This window comes from Cyprinodon tularosa, unplaced genomic scaffold, assembly GCF_016077235.1.
Source record: "Cyprinodon tularosa strain WSP-4 unplaced genomic scaffold, ASM1607723v1 ctg71, whole genome shotgun sequence".
NCBI classification, from domain to species: domain Eukaryota; kingdom Metazoa; phylum Chordata; class Actinopteri; order Cyprinodontiformes; family Cyprinodontidae; genus Cyprinodon; species Cyprinodon tularosa.
Genome location: NW_024039463.1, coordinates 2,586,525 through 2,609,957, shown reverse-complemented (window position 1 = coordinate 2,609,957; position 23,433 = coordinate 2,586,525). Strand labels below are relative to the sequence as shown.

Below are 23,433 nucleotides of genomic sequence, written 5' to 3'. Positions count from 1 at the left end.
AGAGATCACAATATCTTTCACAGACCACATGTTCTTTGTCACCCTTGTTTGGTGTACACATGCTAGTTGCATGCAAACTATCAACAGAGATGTTGCCGTAGTTTTATGTGCAGTTAAGCTTCAAGACGGTCGCTGATGCTTCCGCTGCTTAGTGCTAATCTCTGACCACACATGCATCCGCAATTCATCCATTCATAAACAAAGACTGCCCTTTACATCATCCACCAGCCTTCATATTATTGAAGACTATCCTAAACTGAGTTTAAAAACAGACAAACAAATAATAAAATCTGCGTTCCGAGTTCAAGAGAGCTAACCAACTATTCTGTACTATGGGTTCAGATTCGGATCCATCTGCATGACTGTCTGCCCTGTTTTCTGTCTGCTCACTGATAGCTGGGAAGAAACACTAGCCCTCCATGCATTGGCAAGTTGGGAAAAAACATGGAGGGAGGTTTAATTGTTTTGCTCTCTGATACAAACACAATATAAGGTATTCTGAATGTAACTCTTACCCTTATTGTTTTTTTATATACTGTAGTTAATATCACATGCATACTGTATGTTTTATTCCAGGTTCTTCTTGGTCCTGAAAGCTGCTCAGGGTTTGTTATAACCCACAAAATATAAGTACATAGATATGAAAAAACAGAGAAGTTCTCAACCTCTCCTCTGTCTATTCCATGTCTCCTGTTCCTCCCTCCCTCTCTTTCTGAGTCAGTGATGGGAGGAGCTCCACGGTTAGTGGATAGATGCAAGCTGTAGTACCACACAGTGTGAGAGACAGAGGGAAGGACCCACAGACGCAGGGCTGTCCTCTAACAGAGCTTCAGATCTGATCTACTCATGTGGATTTTTCTATGAAACTTTGCCAGCTGAGGACTGAGTCTATCTTTTGTTTTGTGCTGCCACCTACAGAAGGAAAACTTGTTTGAGATTTCAAGGAGAGTTTTGGTTTCATGCCTGGCTGACATAGAGCGTAAGTAATATTGTTACAGACGCTGCCCTTCTGTTCATTAACTGTTCAGTGTCTTGGCTGCATAAATCATTGATGTTGCAGTTCTGGTTACCTGTGATGCCACTGCCAGGATAGCCCTGCTGGAGAGCTATAAAATCTTTATAAGCAACACTGACGTGAAGACATTCCTGGTTTCTCTTTTTAAAAAGAAAAGTAAGTGTGAGGTGAGAGAAGATGGCATTCAGCCATCTACCGTAAGTCTTTACTGTAAGGTGATAGAGGGGGTGATTACATACTCTCTGAAGGTAAGCATCTATAGGTGGGTGAGCTCTTATGTCGCTTTGGAGAAGATACCCTTGCATTACTTAATGTAGGTCTTTACTTCATTTTCTCTAGAATCACAGCTATTTAAAAAGGGTGTGTTATATATTTAAGGCTCAGTGCCTTGTGTGTAAGTGCCACAACAACTTATCATAACTGTATCTGTGTCTCTGAAGGGGCTTTTCTTCTGATACTAGTTACTGGATGTGGCAGCAAATGCACTAACATCCTCTCCCAGTAGGGAAACTTTGCATGAACTCTGAATGAGCGTGGGAAATCTGATGAACCTAAGCAAGACAGGGAATACTCAGCAGCTTCTGGTTTTTGAGGTTTGAAAGCCAACAGTGAGAGACTGCTATATTTCATGTTGTGTTATGAAACTAGACAGGGCTTTATAAAATGATGCAGGAACAACAGAGAAGCCTCAGGTGGTGAAATTCAAATATGTCACCCACACACTGCTGGCAGGGCAATCAACGCTGGTGCTGTAACTTGCCAGAAGTGTGGGTGACCGCTAATGGATAGGAAGCATAAATGGAAACATCTGTCAAATCATTACGGTCAACAATCATGATTTTTCTATGTTCCTTTTGCTTACTTTTGAAAGTGCATCACTTTGAAAGTTCTTTCTAAAATCATGTGTGACAGTAAAGATTGACTCTCAGGAACCAAAAAAAGTTTAACATCTTTATTTCATTATATAGAACAGTAAAAATAAACATAAACAAGCACTCAATAGTGCATGATTGTGTAGTTGAAGAGATGCAGTACATGGTTTTCCAACGAAAAATGTTGTATGCCTATAAATGTAGCTTTCTGAGTCAAAACTTCGTAAACCCAACTTAATTGCTATTAAAGCTGGAATGTTTAGGGGTCTCTCTTTTATAGGCCTGGCTAATTGACTGATTGGTTATTTTTGCAGAATACTTTAAGATTTATCAATTCAATTCAATTCAGTTTATTTATATAGCGCCAAATTCACAACACATGTCATCTCAAGGCACTTTACAGTTCAACCAGATCATACAGTCAAATTGATACAAAGTTTTCTATCTAAGGAAAACCAGTTGATTGCATTGACTCATTGACTCAAATACAATCCCCCACACTAAGCATGCTTGTAGCGACAGTGGAGAGGAAAAACTCCCTTTTAACAGGAAGAAACCTCCAGCAGAACCAGGCTCAGTGTGAGCGGCCATCTGCCGAGGCCGACTGGGGTTCAAGGAGACAGAAGCAGAGATACAAAAAGCAGCTGTAAAAGGCGGCCCCGTCCAGGAAACACGCAGCCAGGCAGACGAGCTCCAAGGCAGCTCCCATGCCAGAGGACGAAGAGAGCACATCCACTCAGTCACGGTCAGAGAAACAGGACCACACTGGAAAACAGGCCGATCTCCAACATCTATAAACAAGGGTGTTGATAGAAGCAGCACAGCTGATGTTTCTTTCCAGGATGACGTCACAGCCAAACAGGAACAGACGAGGCAAAGCTACTCTGAGGAAAAGCAGAGAGAGCAGAAGGTTAGAGATTGAACTAACAGATTCTGCAGAATAGGAGAACAGAGAGAGAATGAAGCAGAATGATGAAATGGGGGTCCCTATGTCCTCCAAAAGTCTAAGCCTATAGCAGCATAACTATAGAGATAGCTCAGGATAACCTGAGCCACCCTAACTATAAGCTTTATCAAAAAGGAAAGTTTTAAGCCTAGTCTTAAAAGTAGACAGGGTGTCTGCCTCACGGACTAAAACTGGTAGTTGGTTCCACAGGAGAGGAGCCTGATAACTAAAAGATCTGCCTCCCATTCTACTTTTAGAAATTCTAGGAACCATTAGTAAACCTGCAGATTGAGAGCGAAGTGCTCTGTTAGGAACATAAGGAACAATCAGATCTCTGATATAAGATGGAGCTTGGCCATTTAAGGCTTTATATGTGAGAAGGAGGATTTTAAATTCTATTCTTGATTTAACAGGAAGCCAATGAAGAGAAGCCAGGATAGGCGAGATATGATCTCTCTTTTTAATTTTCATTAGAACTCTGGCTGCAGCATTTTGGATCAGCTGAAGGCTTTTAACTACAGTTTGTGGACTTCCTGATAGTAAAGAATTACAATAGTCCAGCCTTGAAGTAACAAATGCATGGACTAGTTTCTCAGCATCACCCCTGGACAGGATATTTCTAATTTTTGTAATGTTCCTCAGATGAAAGAAGGAAATTCTAGAAACCTCTTTGATGTGGGATTTAAATGACAGGTCCTGATCAAAAATAACACCAAGATTTTTTACTTTATTATCTGAAATCAGTTTAATCCCATCCAAATGAAGTGACTGGCTAATCAGTTTCTTTTTCAGAGACTCTGGTCCAAAGACTATAACTTCTGTTTTGTCTGCATTCAGGAGCAGAAAGTTAAGAGTCATCCAGGTTTTTATGTCTTCAAGACATGCCTGTAATCTATGTAATGGGTTAGCTTCATCTGGATTTATAGACAGATATAGCTGGGTATCATCAGCGTAACAGTGGAAATTAATCCCATGCTGTCTAATAATTCTACCAATTGGGAGCATGTATAAAGTAAAGAGAATTGGTCCTAGCACTGATCCCTGTGGTACTCCACAGGTAACCTTTGAGCGTGTTGAAGATCTATCATTAACATGAACAAACTGAATTCGATCAGATAGATAAGATTTAAACCAGTCTAGTGCTGTTCCTTTAATTCCAACAAAATATTCAAGTCTTTCTAAAAGAATATTATGGTCAACTGTATCAAATGCAGCACTAAGATCCAACAGGACGAGCACAGATACAAATCCATTATCTGAGGCCATGAGAATATCATTAGTGACTTTCACCAGAGCTGTTTCAGTGCTATGATGAGCTCTAAAGCCAGACTGAAACTCTTCAAAAAGTTCATTATGGTGGAAGTGATCGCAAACTTGTTTGGCAACTACTTTCTCAAGAATTTTGGATAAGAAAGGAAGATTGGATATAGGTCTATAATTGACCAAGTCATCTGGGTCAAGAGACGGTTTCTTAAGCAGAGGTTTAATTACAGCAACCTTAAAAGCTTTAGGTACATATCCCTGTAACAGAGATAGATTAATCACATCTAAAATGGAGGAGGAGATCAAAGGGAATACCTCCTTAAATAACCTGGTTGGAACTGGATCTAACATACAAGTTGAAGGCTTAGATGAAGACAATAATTTTGCTAATTCAGAGAGTTCAACTGGATCAAAGCAGTCTAAACCCGGTTCAGATTCCATGACTACCTCAGGTACAATCGCGGATAGAGGAGTGCTTATGATCTTATTTTTAATAAGATCAATCTTATTTATAAAGAATCCCATAAAATCATTGCTGCTAAGAGCAGGTGGAATGGACGGTTCAACAGAGCTATGGCTCTGGGTGAGTTTGGCAACTGTATTAAAAAGAAATCTAGGATTATTCTTATTCTCCTCTATTAATGAGGAGAAGTATGCTGCTCTTGCTTTACAAAGAGTCCTCTTATACAGCAGTAAACCATTTTTCCAGACTAGGAAGGACTCTCGCAGGCCTGTGGAGCGATATTTTCTCTCCAGTTTCCTAGCATTTTGCTTCAAAGTACGCAGCTCTGCATTAAACCAAGGAGCAAGCTTTCTATTTTTAAGGGTTTTCATTTTCAAAGGAGCTGCGTTGTCTAAGGCAATACGCAGAGAACTAGCAACCCCCTCAACAAAATCATCAACCTGTGAAGGGGAATAAGCTAAGCTTTTGCACTCTGCAGCACTGCTCAGTGACACAGAGGAGAGAGAAAGTGAAGCAGATTCTTTAAAATTTATAACTGCACTATCTGATAAAGATCTACTAAAATTGAACCTTCTTTTGGGGGAGGAGAACTCTGTTAAAGTAATCCTGAAGGTTATTGTTATTATTATCAGATGGCAGAGATTGTCTAGGAATAACAGTTTTACATTTTCAATTACATTTTTGTCTAGTCTTTGAGTAAGAGTAAGTAAGAGTTAGTTTTCTGTAACCCATGGTTAAAGAAAAACTCTCTAAAATGTTTTCTCTTCATAGCTGTCTTCCCTCTCTCTTACACTGAATTTAAAGAAATAGTCAAATAAAAGGGTCTGAATAACAGACGGCACATTTCCGATTATTATTTGCAAAACACCTAAAACTTATTTCTTGTTTCACTTTATTTTACAGTGATCTGTATTAAAATAGTCTGATCCATAAGACAAAATACTAATAAAACACCTTAAATTTAGTGGTTCAAATTGAAGACAGATAAGTAAGGAAACTAAGAGTAAGTAGAAATATTATCATGGTACATTTAGAAACCCTCAGCTGGGATACAACATGTACGGTTTTGCAATATTTTTTAGATGATGGCTGCAGTGTGTCTTTTTATGTGTGCATAAATTGCATAGATGTGATACATGTGATCTCAGATTCTAGACAAGTAAAGTTATATTTCTCTTTAAAAATGTTTAAAAACAGTTTTCTCATCTCAAACATGATTCACATTAAATCTTAATGCTGATGAAGATTCTCAGTCATCCAGGTCATAGTCATTCCGTAAAAGTTCAAAAAAATCCACTGGACTTGGTTTCCAAGAATTGAAGACATTTCGCCACCTCTCCAGGACTTTTACGGAATTAAATCTTAATGGTCAGGAAGCAAATTGGTTTAACAATACGTAAGACAATTTAAGCATGTAGTTCTGAGGGGAAAATCTCTCATATTTCTTGTGGATGCTTGAAAAACTTGATCCTTCTACAAAAAGCTGTTTCTGTTTCTGTCTAACCAGACATTTTTGAGAAGTAACCCACCTAAACCAAGCCTTCACACATGCACGCAGCCTTGAGCCATCAACAAGCAAGCCCAGCAGAACCAGGAATAAATGGAAGCTTTCATAAATTTTTCAAAATGGCTAATTATTCCAAGGGAGGGGTGGAATATAATCAGCTGCAATATAACATTTGCGGATTCTGAGTTTTTCTTGCACAGCCTCGCATATGGAGATTTATGTGTCTGCTGCTGGAGAAATGCTTGTGTGTACTGACCTTGGCTCCACTGTTTTCTTTTGATTTGATCCACAAAGAAAACAGCTGGCATTTGCATTCTGAATACTGCTAGCGGCCTCAACAATGAACTGTGTGTATGATGCTGTCAGTAAAAATGTGCTGTCTGTTATATCAATAGGTCAAACCATATTTTAGACAAAAAATAAATGCACTTTATAACATCCTGCTTCTTACGTGCACAAAAACCTACAGTACGGTAATCCTATTTTGGAACATATTGAGTGCAGTAATTTTCCTAATAAAATTCACTTAAAGAATCAAGCATACAGCCTTACTGACTTTATGATTTCCCCTCAATGTTTCTTCAGTTAAAGTACAAGAACACTAATAAAAAAGAAATGCATAAAATGTTAGCAGAATGTAAGCATTTATAATGTCTTAGTAAAGGATGCTTATGTTTATGTATGTTGGTATTAAACCTGTATTAATCCACATAGGGAGCACATTTCTAATGACTGCTGTACAGTACAGCCAATAATAATACAGTATTCTATCCATCAGTCTTTTCCTGCTTATCCACCAGGGTCATAGTGGGGCTGGTGCCATCAGTCTACAGTCGAAAGGAGGGTTATACCCTGTACAGGATGGCAACCTATCACAGGACAACATATAAACCATGCAAACTCCCTCACAACTAAAAACAATTTAGAGATGCTGACTAACCTAAAAAAAAAAAATTCTGACTGTGGGAGGAAGCCGGCTTACCCGGAGAGAACTCACCATGCACAGGAACACCATGCAAACTTCATCCAGAAAAAAACTGGGCTCAGGAATCTAACCCAGAACCTCCTTACTGCAAGGCAACAGTGCTACAAACTGCGCCGCTGTGAAGCCCCATAATATAACATAGGATAATGTAATGATATGATGTAATAAACAGTAATATGTATTTTTCCTATAAGTGCAAAGTTTTGTCTTTCTGGCAGTTTAGCATTGTATTTTATCATTTGTTTCAAAATAAATTATGGTGAAATTAAAATGAAATAGTTTTACTGGTGATCACCTTGAATTAGCAGGGTAGGCAGGTAAAGGTTCAAACTACCTTCTGGTAAAATTATTTCAGCATCAGTCTGTGACTTAAAAATATAGGATATAAAATGAACTTTTTTGATGAACACTTAAAATTTTCAAACATCTTTTTCATTAACCATTGTGAAGTTTTGAGTTCCTTTAAAATAAAATAATTTAACTTAATCTCTGCTGACACAGTTAGACAAGGTGCATGTGACATACCTGCAGTATGTCACATGCACCTAGTTAATTTGCAATTTATTTGGTCTATTTTTGTACACATACTTTTTTGAACAAGTCAGTGCACTTGTTACCTACTATGTGAAATATAATAATTCTTATCATGATTCTGATCTTTTTGTTTAACAGTTTGTTTGATTTTACCTATAACTTCCTCATTATTTTGACTTGCCCTGATAAAGATGAGACATAAAAGGGTTAATGTTGCTGGGAGGGACATGGTGTGGAGTGGCCACCACTTATAACCTAAAGGTTAAACACAGGCCTTCAGGGAGTCCTGTTACTGCGTGCTCACTGATGGGAACTCTGCAAACATTCATTCTGGGAGCCCAGCGGGCTTCTCTGTTTATTCCCAGTCTAGTGCTGTGCCATGATGTGGGAAATGACTGTGGATGTGGAATTTGGCCAGATCGCTCTGTTCCCTGTAGTGTTTCCAAAGTGCCTTTTACCCCTTCTAAAACACGCACCATATACGTCACAAAAAATGTTTGGGTTTTCAGTGTTTTATATATACCGAATTCCCAAAGAATTTTTGTGACGTATATGGTGCGTGTTTTAGAATGGGTATATACAATATGAATATGAAGATGTATATAAATATATATATATTCATATTATTCCCCCTGTTTGGTATCAGATATACAGAACTTCACTAATGGCTCTGAAGCTGTGATATGATGCAGCAAATGTTTATCAGGATGTAGTAGATGGTTGGGAATGTTTTGGTCCTTTCAGACAGGAGTATCAGGAGTGCTAGTGATCACTGAATGAGTCTCTAACCGATCCTATTTTAGCACCCAGTACCACCTCCCTCCCCCTGCCTAAGTGATTTGATATCTCTGAGCATTCCAGGTTGTGCCCTTTAGTCTGCTAATGGTGTTTCTGACCCTTTAAAGACATTCCTGCCAGCGCCCTCTGATGACACACATCTAATTGGACCATTTTAAACAAGCTGTTCTGGCTTTTCATGTTGAAGCACAGCAGCTCTTTAAACTGTGGGTTAGGGCTGCGTGGAGCACTGTTGAAACCTATGAATTATGATGAAAGAATGATGAAAGAAGTTGTGTGTGGTCAGTACTTAGTCATATGCTTTGACTAAATTCAACGGAAAAACGGAAATTATAAGTTCCTGTTCACCTCTTAAACTCCTAAGAACCCTGATCATTTGAGCTGCATATTTGTCAGATCTAGAGATTTATATTTCTGATAATACAGATATTGTGAAATATATAAATGAACGTTATTGTGGAAGTTCTTAAGTTGGAGAAATCACGTTATTGTTTACAGGAGGTCTGCAGTACTTTAAAAAAATGTATCTCTTTCTTTAGATGTTTTTTTGGGAAGTGATATTTAACAAAGAAATATATTTCAGACATAGATGATTGGAATAAATGGAATGGTTCATGTTGATAAATTTGAATGTTGTTGAAAAAGTTTATTTATTCAACTCCGTTTAGTGAAACACAGTCTTCCTAAATTAAATAATTGGTATAACCACTGTCTGTTGTAACAATTGCCATCCATTCATAGATTTTTGACTGGGACACATTTTTTTCTTTATTCTTAAATTACTTTTAAGCCACTTAAAGGTATACATACATTTATGCATCTTCTCTTGAACTGAGGGTCATAAAAAGATGAACACTGAACACACTCCTCCAGATTCCCTGATTGTACAGAGCGATTCCTAAAGTCAAAAAGCAGCAACAAAGCATCACAACACCACTACTATTTTGACTAACAGTATAATGCTTTTTCTGTGAGAAAAAAAAAAAAAAGATTATGTTAGATTTTTTAGAGATCAAACAATATGCACACCTTCCAAAAAGTTCAAATGCTTTCTTGTTTTTTTCAAGGAGGTTTTATACATTTTATCGAATATGATAGACTAGCCTTTGTGTTTTCTTTTTTTTGACTCAGTGGTAGAATGAGTGATGGAGTCTCTTGTAGAGTCCTGCAACGGGTCGGGTACCCGCGGGTCTCCGACGGGTCACCCGCTAAAATGCTCTTTTGCGGGTGAAAAATACATAAATAAAAATAAACGGGTCGGGCGGATATTTTTTTAGTGCGGGCGGGTAGTTGGTGATTTTTTTTTATGCGTGTTTGTTGTTATGGACATCAGAAATGTTATATTAATCAGGCACTGGGGTCACCCTTGTTGTAGCTTAAAGCCCTGCCGGCAGTGTGGGCTTCCCTCCAAAAAGGCCACAGTCAGTGCATACAGGTCTGCTGCAGTGTTAATGGCGCTGTTCTGCAGCGCAGCGTACTATAGCCTATTACTTGATGTGTTAACGGGTCGGGTTGCGGGTTAAATATCAACGGGTCGGGTTGGGTTCGGATTTGAATTGAAGACATCCGTGGGTGATGGGTCAGGTTCGGTAGTCATCCTAACGGGTTCGGGCGGGTGCGGGTTGGTAAAACTCGACCCGTGCAGGACTCTAGTCTCTTGTATTCTACTTTTTCTTGACAATGTCCCAGCCAGTGTTTCTTCAGGTCTGCCTCAGTATGCTAGCCTAGTAAACTAGCTCCACCCACCAGCGGCCAAAATAATTTTTGCCTGCGAGTTTGGTCTAGCCTCGATCAATGCCCCGGGCCAATCACAATGCAGAGATGTCTTCTCAATTTTTGGATGCAAAGCGGGTGGGTTTTTAAGGGTGTGATGACAAAGCTGCGCAATGCTGGAGAAAGCACAACAAGGAAGATGGCAACAACTATTGAACAGTAGCATGCACTGCGACAGCAGCAGCTTACAACGGAACGCTCCATTGAAAGTTAAAAGTTCTCTTTTTTGTTGCTGTTGTTCAATAAAAGTAAATTTTAAGATCATTTGAGGCGAGAATATTATACTTTAAAGCGTCATTATATGGTCCATTTACCGATTTAATGCGTAATTACAATAAAAATTTCTGAAGTTGAGTGGACTGCGGCAACCAGCGGAGCTCCGAGGCTAACGGCAGCCAGGGCTAACCGCAGCCCGTCTGCAGCAGCCCTCTCTCGACATAGTCGTGTGTGAAGGACATCTGGCTCTGATGGCAATTTTTGACTTAGCTTTGGAATCAGTTTTGGAAGAATTAGACTTGGGGTTGTCATTGAAACGTGAGCAGGAAGAGGCTCTACGCTCATTCATTTTTGAGAAGGACGTATTAACAGTTTTACCGACAGGCTGTTTGTTTACACTCCCCCACCAGCTTTCTGTCACATTTACTACGACACAGCCAGTTGCGCTCATTGGTCAGAGGTGTGGCCAATAGGCACAGACATGGTTTGAAAAACAACAGGTTGTTGGCATCAGCAATCTTCCGATGTCTCATTCATCAGGGCCAGACTAAATTTAATCATTTAAACTCACATTTAGTCTGGTTTATCAGGCTAACAATATGCAGCTCCCAAACAGGTTTGTCATAAACTAGTTAATCTTATACCTGACCCGACATATAGAACCAAACATGCATTTCCTACTTTGTTCCCTTTTTTATATCAAAATCAAGAATCCTTGATCACTCTGACCACTGAATGCTTTAACAATGCTTATGTCAGAGCCAGCCAAACTCACAGCCAGTCACACTTAGTGTTCCTTGTGTCTATGAGTTTTATGGTAAGAGCATATCAACATGTGGTGTGGGAAAGCTGATAACAAACTCACAACCTGCCCAGCAATGGCTAGGCTAGACAAGCATCTAAAAACAAAGTCTTCAGAAAATATTTCAGAAAACATTGAAGTATTTCTTTATTATAAACGTTTTCAGAAATGAGATTAAATAACATTTATGACCTATTGCGATTTTTTTGTTTCCTGTAATCATACTGGCACTGTTTATATTGGTGATATTAGGTTTTTATTCTTAAATTATTTAAAAAGAGGATCTTTTGAAGAAGGTTTTGTGTGCTTACATAACCTCACAGACCAGCGGTATTTGTGTTGCAGAAAATCTACTGTCCTTCAGTTAAAAGCTTTGTGCACACTGATCCTGTTTGTTGACACAGTAACCTGATCTGTTTTTCCTGAATGCTTTATTCCCGAAGTCTAAAACACGTATCGAGATAGAGAAGGGGGGATAAAAAGAGCATAGACCACAGGAAGGCAGCCGGACTAAAAGCTTCCTGTGGCGGCGCAGCCAGCAAGGCGAACCTGGCAGATCAACTGGCAGGGCAGATGTTTTAGGTGAGAGGCACAAAAGATAGCAGAAACCTGAATAATTCATCAGATCAGATTAAAGAGGTGATATATTAAGACACATCACATTCTTTGGCTTCATTCTTCTCTGTGTATATTGTAGTGATGATGCAGGGCTCAGATCGGTATGCATCTCTACTTTCCCTCTGGCAGCTATCAACTAGATTGTGTGCAGTGTAAGAAACAGTGATAGATATGCTGGCGAGACGTGTAGACATTTGCAAGGGATGGAGCTGCTGGGAATGCAGGTGAAGCTTTCGATCGCAGGAACTCTGGTGATGTGTTTTCACAGATAACCTGCTGGGGTCAGTGGGGACTCACTAGTTTGGTTGACAGAGAAACAGCTCTTTTAAAGAAGTTCTTTTGATGAAGATTAATTATCCCTAGTTTTCTCTTTTTTATATTCATCTTAAATATTCTATCACAGGACTAATTATTGATTGCTACAAAACGGAATTTGTAATTCTTTTCTTTGCTTTGAAATCCAGAAATCCTGTCCTTTCTCCAGGGTCAAACCATAAGCCCCCTGTCTAACGTGTTTTGAGTAAAAATTGAGTTTCTGGCTTCATGCTAACGTCAGAGATAAAACTCTGACGTCAGAGCTCCCTCTTGGGTTCCGTGGAAACATATCGAAAATATAAACACAGTAAATAATTGTTAACGGGAAAAAAATGCTTCTTTAACCACATGTTTATAAATTATGACTATGTATGACTACTATGTATATATGCATGCACACAATAATGCATTTCTTATGTTTTTATTTTCTTTTTCTTTACTTGAGCCATATCTGAGCACAGCATATAGACCCAATGTTCTGCTTTTGTAGCCTTAACTTTTTTACATTTTTCAAATTCAGACAGAAGGATGTTTAAATTGAGCCTAGCTATAAATAATTGACAGCAAAGTTTATTCCCTCCTTTTCTAAACAAGCTGAAGCATGTCTTACTAAATCATAGGGAAGTCAGCATTTCACACCTCTGTAGGTTTCTTCAAATATTTGAAATTTAATGCAAACCAAATATAGAAATACATTTACTGTTCCACAATGCAGAAATTCAGGTGCCAGTGGCAAAAACACAGAACAAAATGACACAAGACTTCAAAAGATTTTTTTTTAAAGTTAAGCTGAATTGAGCAGAAAAGAAAAAACTTATCAGAAAATGAAAAAATACTGTGTAATTTAGGGGTGGAACGGTTCACAAAATCCACGGTTCGGTTCGGTTCGGTTCGGTTCACGGTTTCGTGGTCACAGTTTTCGGTTTGGTTCGGTATATGTTGATTGTTACACCGAAATCCCATAAAAATTAATGAAATTAATGAAAAAATCCAAAAAAACTAATGAATTGTAATTATTTTTAATGAACCGTGGAAACCCTGGATAATTTTCGCATGTTTTGCTGCTTTGAATTTAATCATCTCACGCATGTCCTCTACGATCTCCAAGAAACTCGGAGCACGGAGTGGACGGGGGCCACAGCGGAGGCTATATGCTTTGCTTTGCACAGGCGGTCTGGAGCGCAGAGGGGCGGAGCGTAGGAGAGCGCTGACGGAGTATGTGGGATTTCGGGGTTAGCATGACATGTTGCTGTTAGCATAAACAAAACGTGTTGCACAATGCTTGCACACTGTTGCACTTTTATCCACAACTTCCTTTCCGACGTCATCGTAGGTCACTCTAAATGAAAAGCGGTCCCATACGGCAGACCTATAAAGTGCTGCTGCCGCGTCTTCCAACGCCTGTTCTTTCCCACTCTCCATACCCAAACAATTGTCCACAACATCTGATTTTTTTCTGCTACACTGCTTTGCTTCTTCTTCTTGTTTACTATTGGTGGTTGGCTTTGGTCGCAGTACCGCCACCTTCTGCTCTGGAGTGTAAAAGCTTCGCCTATGAGAAAATGGAGCTGGGCATGAACCGAATGCATCATACGCGAATCAAACCGAGACAGTCGAACCGAACGGTTCGGACGGTTTTCATAAACCGTTCCATCCCTAGTGTAATTATTATCAAATAATAGTGCAATTTTCAATGTTCAACAGTAGAAAGACAGTATAGAGCAAAAAAAAAGTAAAAACTAAAAATCTATCCAATATGTACGATTGTACAAACACTCCTTAAAAAGAAAGAAGAATGTGTGCAAATAGAGATCGGCATCTGAAAGACAGGGTTTCCGATGAAATCAAGAACTTGTGGAACCGCTACTATGTTTGTTGAATGTGTTGGGAGCCGCGGATATTATAGAATCTGACAGCAGCTAAGGGGAAGGATCAGCGGTGGTGCTCCGATGAACATCTATAATCCAGCACTGGGTTGCTGAAAGAGCTGTCCAGCTGGTGGGAGACACTGTTCAACAATGAGTCTATTTTTCCTACAGAACAGAATTGTTAAAGTATCATCTTATATCTGTTTATATTGCTTATAACTTTGTTAGCATTTCTAACAGAAGCCCATGTGTCTTTATTAGAGAGGGTAGATATTCTTATCTTAACTGAGATTTTCAAAGGGCACTTGACATTTCCTAATACAGCATGTGCTTAAATCAAATTGTACCATATAGAGAAAACACATTTTCAGTATTACAGCTTTTCTGCTTCCTTTGACTTAATTTGTGAATATCTTGCTTATGCTGTAAATACCTAAGTGAATCATCTTCACTGCATCACGGGTAGCTGGTATTTCATAATCTGTCTGGTAATTTGTTAGCCCCTTCGCAGAATACAGTTACCTAACCAGTCTGCACTTGTAAAATAAAGAAAGTAAGTGAAGAAGCTGAAAAGCATGCTTCATGCTCTACTATCACAGTGCGGGGGCTCAGCTTTCATGTGATACTTCATTTCAGCTCCATCTCTCCGTGGCATCAACGCCTGCATACAGGTGTAAAGCTTTAGTGGCCAGGACATGCCAGCACTCTGATTTTATCTGGAACACACACTGATGAGGGTTGCTTTTAAAATGCAGAGGTGCATTCACTGGCCTCACCTAACTCCCCAAAAAACCCCAGAGTTAAACCCTTTTACCTTACTTCTGGATTTATCTAGAAATAAGTTATTTATATCATCTTCACAGCTCTTAAAATGTGTGACCATTCAAATCCGTTCAGTACCTGAAGCCAAGAACATTATACTCTGTCATCTGATAGGTTTCTAATCCCCTTATTATGCTTGTCATAAGGCCCATTGAGGCCCATAATCCTACTGTCCAGGCCTGTAAACAGTTAGATCAAGAGGAAATGAAAACCTTAATCACATGTAAACTGAAGACCTAACCTCAGCTGGTGCCTTTGCATCATGGCTTGAAGACACCACTGGTGGTATATCAACTGTCTCTAGTTGTATCTACAATATGTTTCAGTGTTATTAGTTTACATGGTACATATGGACAAGCGATGCAGGGCTACTACAAACAACAGCTATGAAAGTTAATTAGAAATTATCACAAAAAAAAACTATTTTTTTGCTGTGTAACAATACATATTGGAAAAGGTCTGGTTGTAGGTTTGGTGGTTGGATGTTTCCTTCTGATGATCAAAATGTTGGAAACATTCATTGGAAAACTTCATTAAAATTAATATTTAAGAATCCAAACATTTGCACCGTCTTTAGCGTTTTATCTAGAATCAACCTAATGACTGACATAAGCTCATTCCCGACCCCCATCCTCCCTCATTGGGTAAAGTTGCCCCGACAGGTCAGAATTGGTTGTCTAGGACACTGGACGTTAATAAGTGGAATTCAACCCAAACATAACTGTTCTAAAGAAAACCTGAAGTGTGTTGGATGACTGGGATACCAAGGGTTGAGTGACTGCTGAGGACTTGGACTAAGGAATGTGCAGCCGGCTATTGATCTTCACTAAGTGAGGTCACTTCATGTGGGGGGCAGCTGCCCACTTTCAGACGAATCATAATAGAGACAGACTGACCCCCATGAAGAAATTCTAATGTGGTCAATATACCAACCAAAAAGAGGTCAAAGACAGAGAAACTCAGTTGGAGAAGTTATAAACTTTTCTGACTTAAGTTTTCGTTCTGCGCATGCACAAAAAGGATTATCCATATCTTAAATTTTAGTTTAGAAACGGCACATACTTGACGTTGCTGACTCATGACATGCCATTTAAGTTCTCATACTGTCATTTCAACTCTGCATACCATTTGCAACTTTCAACAGATTTAAACAAGCCCAGTGCCTCCTTAGATTAATCCGTTGACAATTTCAAGATTCTTTCCAACTAGGCTTATTGTGCATTTCTATAAGCTCAGGGCATCATGAATCAAAATTAGGCTATAAACAGTTCCCACATGTATAATTTTAGATAGGGTGCCATAAATGATTGAAGACCGAACATGAACCTTTTTGCAAAGGCCTGAATGAACAAGCAGTCTCCCGATCTACGTAACACTGATACTTTCTCAAATTCAGTCCAAATGTGCTGTAGTTTCAGTTAAGATGCTAATAAATTCAGCCTGACGTGTCTCCAAGATTTTCCAAAAAAACTGTTGAAGTGTTTTTTTTTTTTATTAGATGTGCTATATAGTTTTCTTTGTTCAGTCACAAATAAATCAGACATAGTATCAGTGTTGATTGTTGCTCCAGTGGAATTCTTTTATCTCATAACTTTGCACTGGTAGACAGATGTAACAGATCATCTGTGAAGAAAATCAACTCCTCTGCCTCCTTCCAATGTTCTTATGCTTTTGCAGAAATACACCGATGCTGTCCAGAATCAACCAATCAGAGACATAGGAATGTCTTAACAGTGTCAATCACACCCATGTATGTGGTGCTCACACTCGTCTCTGTTAAAGCTTGATTGTTGGTGTGCTGCAGGTTTGAGTCTGGTCTTGTTTCTGTTATGTTTTACTTTGCTCCATGTTTTCTAGTTTTATTGGTTTAATTTCTGTTTTGCTGGATATATTGAGTTCTAAGGATTTTATTTGTTTCCCTCTGTTGCCCGCTTGAATTAGGCTACGTTCACACTGCAGCCTGAAGTGACCCAAATCCGATTTTTTTTGCCCTTATGCGACCTGGATCTGATCTTTTCATGGCAGTCTGAACAACACAGATCTGATTTTTTCCAATCCCACCCAGGCCACTTTGCTATGGCTGATCTTTTCAAATGCGACCTGTGTCTGAACGGCCAGGTCGGATTCTTCCGTAAACATAGAGCACGCTGGCCTGTGACCTCATTGCGTCCCCTACTGCGCATGCACACTTGTATGACTGCAGTTCACACAGTAGTTCACATACAAGTCGCGTATATTTGGAAATATGAACCGGGAAGGCAAAAAAAAAAAATCGGAATTGAGCATCAAGGCCTGCAGTGTGAACGTAGCCTTTCTCCTTTTCCCTAGCTCCTTCCTTTGCTGCTCTCTTCACACCTGCTCCCAATCTGCTCGTTAGTTCTCTCTTTGTTCAGTCTACCATAAATACTCTCCTTGTGCAGTTCCTCAGTGCTGGTTCATCATCTAACTTTGTCTAACCACGCCTTACTGTGTCTAACCGCATCTTGATTGTTTTCCCCTGAAGTCTCCATGGTCCGCTTTGTTTTACTTTTTTTTTCCCATTTTTTTGATTTTTGGATTCCTGCCTCAGTTGTTTGTGAATCACTCAATAAATCGACAGAAAACTCACCTCTGCCTCCCTGCCTCTGCATTTGGGTCCTCAAACCTCAACCAAACCTTGACAGAGTCAGTACAAAGCATACATAGATGTTTGTTTCCTACCAGTAAACCAGCCATGGCAGTTTGTTCCCCATCACCAATAGCTGTGCTAAATAGCCTCTATGTTCACAGCGGGCTCCGCTGTGGAGAACAAGTTGTGGAAAAACTGCTGTTCTGCAGCAGAGAGCAAGAGGGAAGGACCTGAGTGTGTGTTCGAAATTTCAGGCTAGGTCCACAGTTTTCCCCTCTGTAGCTTTAAGCATCTAGAAACCTCAAACTCTATGTCTTGTAATGATTTCAGACATCATAAATGTGAATCTCTAGAGATTTTATTAAAGCCCATGTGGAATAATGTCCTCTCTGAGCCTTTTATCAGCCTCAAACATGGACAAATGTGTTCAGCTCTTCGCCCAGTGGCCTATAGGCTGAGCCTCTGTGTAGTCCTCTAAGCTACTGGAATGCGTGCTGCTTCTTGCCATCCACATCAAGCAGGAACAGCCACGTTGCTTTGTTCTCAGCTTTTTCATGGATGCCACACCAGCTGAATCAATTTCAGTGAGCATAAATATGTCAGAGCCTTTTCTGTTGATTGAATGATCCATGAATTTGTAAGAGAAATATAGCCCATTGTCTGTTTGTCTATGGAAAGGGTTGTCTTATCTGAATTTGCTGAAGATGAAGAATAATAATATTTTGTCTTAATTTATTGTGCAACATTTGTCCCTATTAAGTCCACTGACTGATAAAATATTAATACATTTAATACTTATACGATGTTGGGCTATAAGTTGTGAACTGACCTGCCTGGGTTGGCAGGAAAACAATGATGGAGACGAATGACAACACTTAAGCATGAAGTCCTAATGTTTGAATTTAGGTTTGTTAAAAAGATATTAGTAGTTTATATCTTATGTGCAGCAGATGACTCTTTTTAAATGATTATTAATTGTAAATACTAATTTAGTGGATGAATACAGATTCATTTAGTAATTGGGCCAAGGAAGCTAGTCCAACTAAAGCCCATGTGTAAGTAACCTTTACAAGCTTTAAAAAGCTTTAACTATATAGTGTTTTTATGGCAAATAATACTTACTGAGCGTTGGACCTGTTCATACCAATTTGCTGGAATTTTATTTGCAAATAAGGTCAGGATTCCGGGGAAACTAAAGGTAGGAGGAGGTACACAAACCCTTTTGTTTCCTGTGTGAATTAAATAACCAAAAACTGAACATGTGAAGTATTTCCAGTCCCAGTAATTATTCACCTAAAGTAATATGATACTTTTTGCCTTGAGGCAGCCTCATTTTTACATTAGACAAATAATTTTTTCACATTCTTTTGTAGTAAGTTTTTACTGAGGAAGGTCATTGATGCTGCCACAACATTCTACCTACAATGCCTTTGTTGAAAGGTTTATGAAATAGTGTTTACATAAATTACTTTGGGGGTTAAAGTTGCTTTAAGATGGGAGAATTCTGCTTTGATCCTGAAACCTCTTGGACTCTCAACATCAAGAGAGTATCTACTTCTGAAAAAAATATTAGCTGCTTATAAAATACTTATATAAAAATCCTCAGTTTAATACATTTTTGTGGAAATAACATTAATCTTTGGTACTTGATCATTAAAACAAGCTTCCTTATTTGGTTTGAAAACCTGCAACAAATACTGGTTAGGAGAATGCAGAAACTTATTGCACATACAGCTGGTCTGTTTCAGAAATAAGAAGTAAACATCTTATTTCTAACTTTCTCAATTCTAATCACATTATTCAAAGATTTTGCAATCCAGTTTTCAGTTTTATCGGTACAGTTAATGAAGTAATAAGTATTTCAGGTTAACATAGGTTATCACCGTTGTAATATCACAACCAACGTTTCACTCCAGAGAATTCAACCTGTTTATGTTTTTATTTCTTTTAAATGAACAGATGCTTTTGGATGGGACAGAATGTTTCGCCAGACCTTAACTACTTGCCAGCAGCCAGGTCTGAAACAGCTCTTTGCCTTTCTCTGGCAGCAGTCAGGAACCCTAATAAAAACACAGGCTCTAGATATTGTTATTGTTTTTTTTATTATTAGACTGGACTGCATTTGGCATGCTTTCTATCTGATGCTGTATAGAGCTCTTTTTTCACCTGTGTTTGTGTGCAGGCAGAGTCATATTAGAAAAGATCTTGAACTGTACAATATGCTTTGTGTAAAAACACCCTTAAGCAGTACTCTATAGTAAGCCTCAATTCCTTAGTAAATTTATGACACAGTAATGCTGCTATAATGATTTAATCTGGTTAAATACAGTGGAGAATGCTTGATAAGTAATCTTTTAGTATTCATCAGCGATACCTATTTAAGAATGGAAAAGGCTGTAATCTAAGCAGCAGCGCCAACTGTCAGGATATCATGTGGCACAGACAAAATTCAAAAGGATCTCCTTTTGAATTTTGTCAGTGTAATATGATATCCCAGATGGTCCGCAGATGTAGCTGCTGAATGTTGCATAACAAAAAAAAAAACATTTAACTTTGGACAACATATGGAGCATGATGTTTGGATATTGGATTTAGCCTAAAAATGTTAAACTAACTCAAACTAACTTAAAGAATAATGTGTGGTTAAAAAGTTTTAAAAAATGCTTTATTTGGTTGCCATCTTAGCATCAGATTCTGAAAGGTGTGTTATAGGTATACATGCTACATTTCACAGAACAGGGTGTGACTACAGTAAAATAGACTTTAGAAAAGAAATAGGCCATTTCAGCAAGACCAACAGAGCAAGTTTCCTTTCATAGTGGATCAACTTACACAGATTTTTTTTCTTTTTTTGATCCCTAAATTGGGCACATTAAGAAGATCCTTTACCTCTTTCTCCTCCCTAATGCTTGGGGGTTTAAAAATAACATGTTGGCAATTTTAAGCCAGGTTAATCTCTGTCAGATGTGTTTTGCACAGATTTGGCAGAATTCACTGGAAAAATGTAACAAGAATCTATGAGAGGCCCAGTGTATCTGTAAGTGAGTAAAACGATATTCAGTCTTTATTTTGTTTTAGTTTAAAGATTGGCTGCCATCCTGCTTCGATCATTTTTGCCCACACCTTTATTAATATAACTCTGCTATTGTTGATTCTGAAAGTCTATGTTTGTATTCGCAGATTCTCTCTCCATTCTCTGGTTTGGACCATTGCTTCCTTCATGGCAACCGTGATTGCATGATTTGTCAGTTTTCATCAGACTTTGAATAGTACAAAAAATACTCAAAAAACATGGCAACAATTGAGTTTCCTATTTAAAAATGTTTAAATTAAATGTTTTAATTTACATATCCTCCATTCCATTAATTTGCGCAGTTTGCACATTTGAAAAGGTTTGCACACACCGCCTGCTAAAATGCAAAACGCTTTGCACCTTGTTGGAAGATCTCCTCTGTTTTAGGACACACAAACCGTCAGAAGATCAGGTTCAAAGGGTTAATATCCGGGAAGGAATATTAGTTTGGATAAGCAAAGCCTTATTTTAAGGCCTTTGTGCACACTCGATGAGGATTGCCATCTTCAAAGGTGGGGTTTTGCAGACCATGAAGATAGTCTAATGGTCGACCTCAAAGTGATTCTTGTCTGGAAAAAGGGCTTAAACTGCTGCTCCTGTGACCAGGTACCATATTAAATTGTAGATAACAACTACGGGTTAAACTTTACCCTTATTGGATGAAGAGTTTTTAGAAACATTAAACATTTTTTTCAGGTTTTGCCACAAAATAACAATACCATATACATTTGGATTTTGTCTTGGCCATTTTAACATGTAAATATGATTTGATTTCAATAATTCAATCCCCTTCAGCTGTTTGAAGACTCTCACCGTCATTAAGCTATATTCTTCTATGTTCGCCCTGTTCTTTGCTCAACATTTTCTTTGGTCAACTAAATAGTGATAATCATCTTTTCCTTAACCTCATTAGTAACAGGTTTATTTTGATTAGTTTGCTTTGCTGAGTTATTAATGATGATTTTCTTTGTAGAAGAGTTTTCTATACAGTAAATAAAAGTTCCTTGCTTACTGTAACACAACTTTGTGTCAGTCTGTCACAAAAAAAAAAAAAAAAAAAAATCAAGGCATTGTATAGGATATAGGATCTCTATAAAAAAAAACCTTCAGTGAAAGCTCCTTTTGTCCAGGTTTTCTGGTTCTGCTGCGGAGCTCCTGCTGCTCTTTTTTCGCAGTGTCAGGCATTAAAAGCTGTGGCAGACTCTGCAATCAAACCAGGTGCTCCGCCGCTTGACATTTTATCAGCAAGCCTCGTCTGCAGTTTCGGCATCTGTTATGGAAATTGTTGCAGAGGGGAAATTGAATGAAACGGAATATCTTTTAATACATATAAACTTCTAAGAGAACAGTGATTTAAGAACTAGTGAAATGTGCTTACTTACTTTTGAAGCTTTAAATTACACCAACCTCTCCATATATTGCTGATTACTTTTACCAAAATTGTGGAATAAAAAAAAAATTTAAAAATAAAAATTTTGATAAAGACTGGCATTTTTGACCCAATGTCTCCATACAGGAAGTAAGTTTGATGCATTGAATTTCCTTGAGCAAGGGTTCAAAATGTCCCTTATCTTTGTTCAACAGTTTAATAAGATTTTAATTAGGCAATTAAAAGTCCATGGAGTGGCTTATAGTCATAATTACTGTTGTATGCTTACTCTGAAATGAACCAGCCATTAATTATCCTGAACAGGGTCTGGGAATTGGACGAAAAATAGGTCAAGCAGGAAGGAGTATTCAGTCAATCACTGAGAGATGCAGATGTCTTGTAGCATTAACTCTGGCTGATGCTGTGCCAGCTACAGCTCCCTAAATACTGTAAACTCAGTCTGGATGTGAGTTTAAAATGAGAAAAGGTTTGCTTTGATAAATTCCTGAGGAGAAATACAAACATTTAATTTCTGTCTGTAAGTTATACTAAAGTTGCGTTATCATTTTTAGACTAATGTAGACTTTTAGAAACCTATTTAATTGCAATGGAAATTATGAACCAAAACACTTGCAGTAAGTGAACCTCAGTGAGTCCTTGTTAGGTTTTTTTGTTACAGTTTCAGTTGTTTAAAACCTTTTTACTGATTGCTCTGACTAGAGCTCTTATTGCGCTGTGTTCTTCTGCTATCTGTAACCAAACTTACATAAACTGAATAGAATATTTTCCTATCTATCCTATTTTGAGGAGTGGAAATTACTTTTTCATATTTGTGCTTTAAGAAAACATACTATCATTGGTTACCTATTATAAGTAATTACTGATATATCATAAATTCATACACATTCTGATCAACTTGAAAAGTTAAGGAGTACATAGACATTTTTCAGTTAGGGCAATTTCTTAAGGTTTTTTTTTTTATTTTTACCGCAACATACCACCCTAGTCATTAGAATATTCTTGCACAGCCTTGCAGAGATAAAATGCCAAGTTATGTCCTACTTTATGTAGTCCATTGCTTAAAATACTCTATTAAGGCTTGTAGTTTAAACGTGACTAAATATTTTGCATGGGACTCTTAAACTGGTTTGAAAAATACATCATGTTTTTCCATGATTATTCTTTTATTGTTTTCTACAATTGCATGTATGGTAAATAATTGTGTATTGTTTGTATGTTTCAGATGCTGTAAAACGTAAAGCAATACCACCTATAGGCTAGAGTAAACCATTCATCTTTGTGTTAAATTTGAAGAACCATCTCTGGCTCATTGCTTTAATGTTACTGAAGTAACATTAAAGTGAAATTAGTAAAAAAACTAAAATTCTTAGTTTTGATAATGATTCGTCACACCATTTTAAGGTGGTACTTGGTTTATGTTGTGCAAATATAAACATGCTTAATTCACAAACATCACCAGTTCTGACAAAGGGTGGATTCACACCAGCCACATTAGGTTTGTTTAAATGGACCAGACTTTGTTTCTCATCATGGGCAGGACTTTTGTGGAGGTGTAAATAATGACC

General features: G+C 38.2%; 1 protein-coding gene and 1 long non-coding RNA gene across 3 annotated transcripts in view; one reads left to right on the top strand and one right to left on the bottom strand.

The window, feature by feature from the left end:
• The window catches only part of sema4ba (sema domain, immunoglobulin domain (Ig), transmembrane domain (TM) and short cytoplasmic domain, (semaphorin) 4Ba), a 68,039-nt gene that overhangs the window by 10,347 nt on the left and 34,259 nt on the right, over positions 1–23,433 (top strand). The window contains exon 1 of one of the 2 annotated variants that reach the window (XM_038268860.1): positions 785–979. The exons of the other annotated variant lie outside the window; for it this stretch is intronic. The gene's annotated coding sequence lies outside the window, so the exon portion shown is untranslated. Of the gene's footprint in view, positions 1–784; positions 980–23,433 lie in introns of those variants that run through there. 2 annotated transcript variants of the gene reach the window in all.
• LOC119772436 overlaps positions 21,574–23,433 on the bottom strand; it is a 34,716-nt gene continuing 32,856 nt past the window's right edge. Inside the window, exon 3 of the long non-coding RNA XR_005279255.1 lies at positions 21,574–21,748. This is a non-coding gene — a long non-coding RNA (uncharacterized LOC119772436). The remainder of the gene's footprint in view (positions 21,749–23,433) is intronic.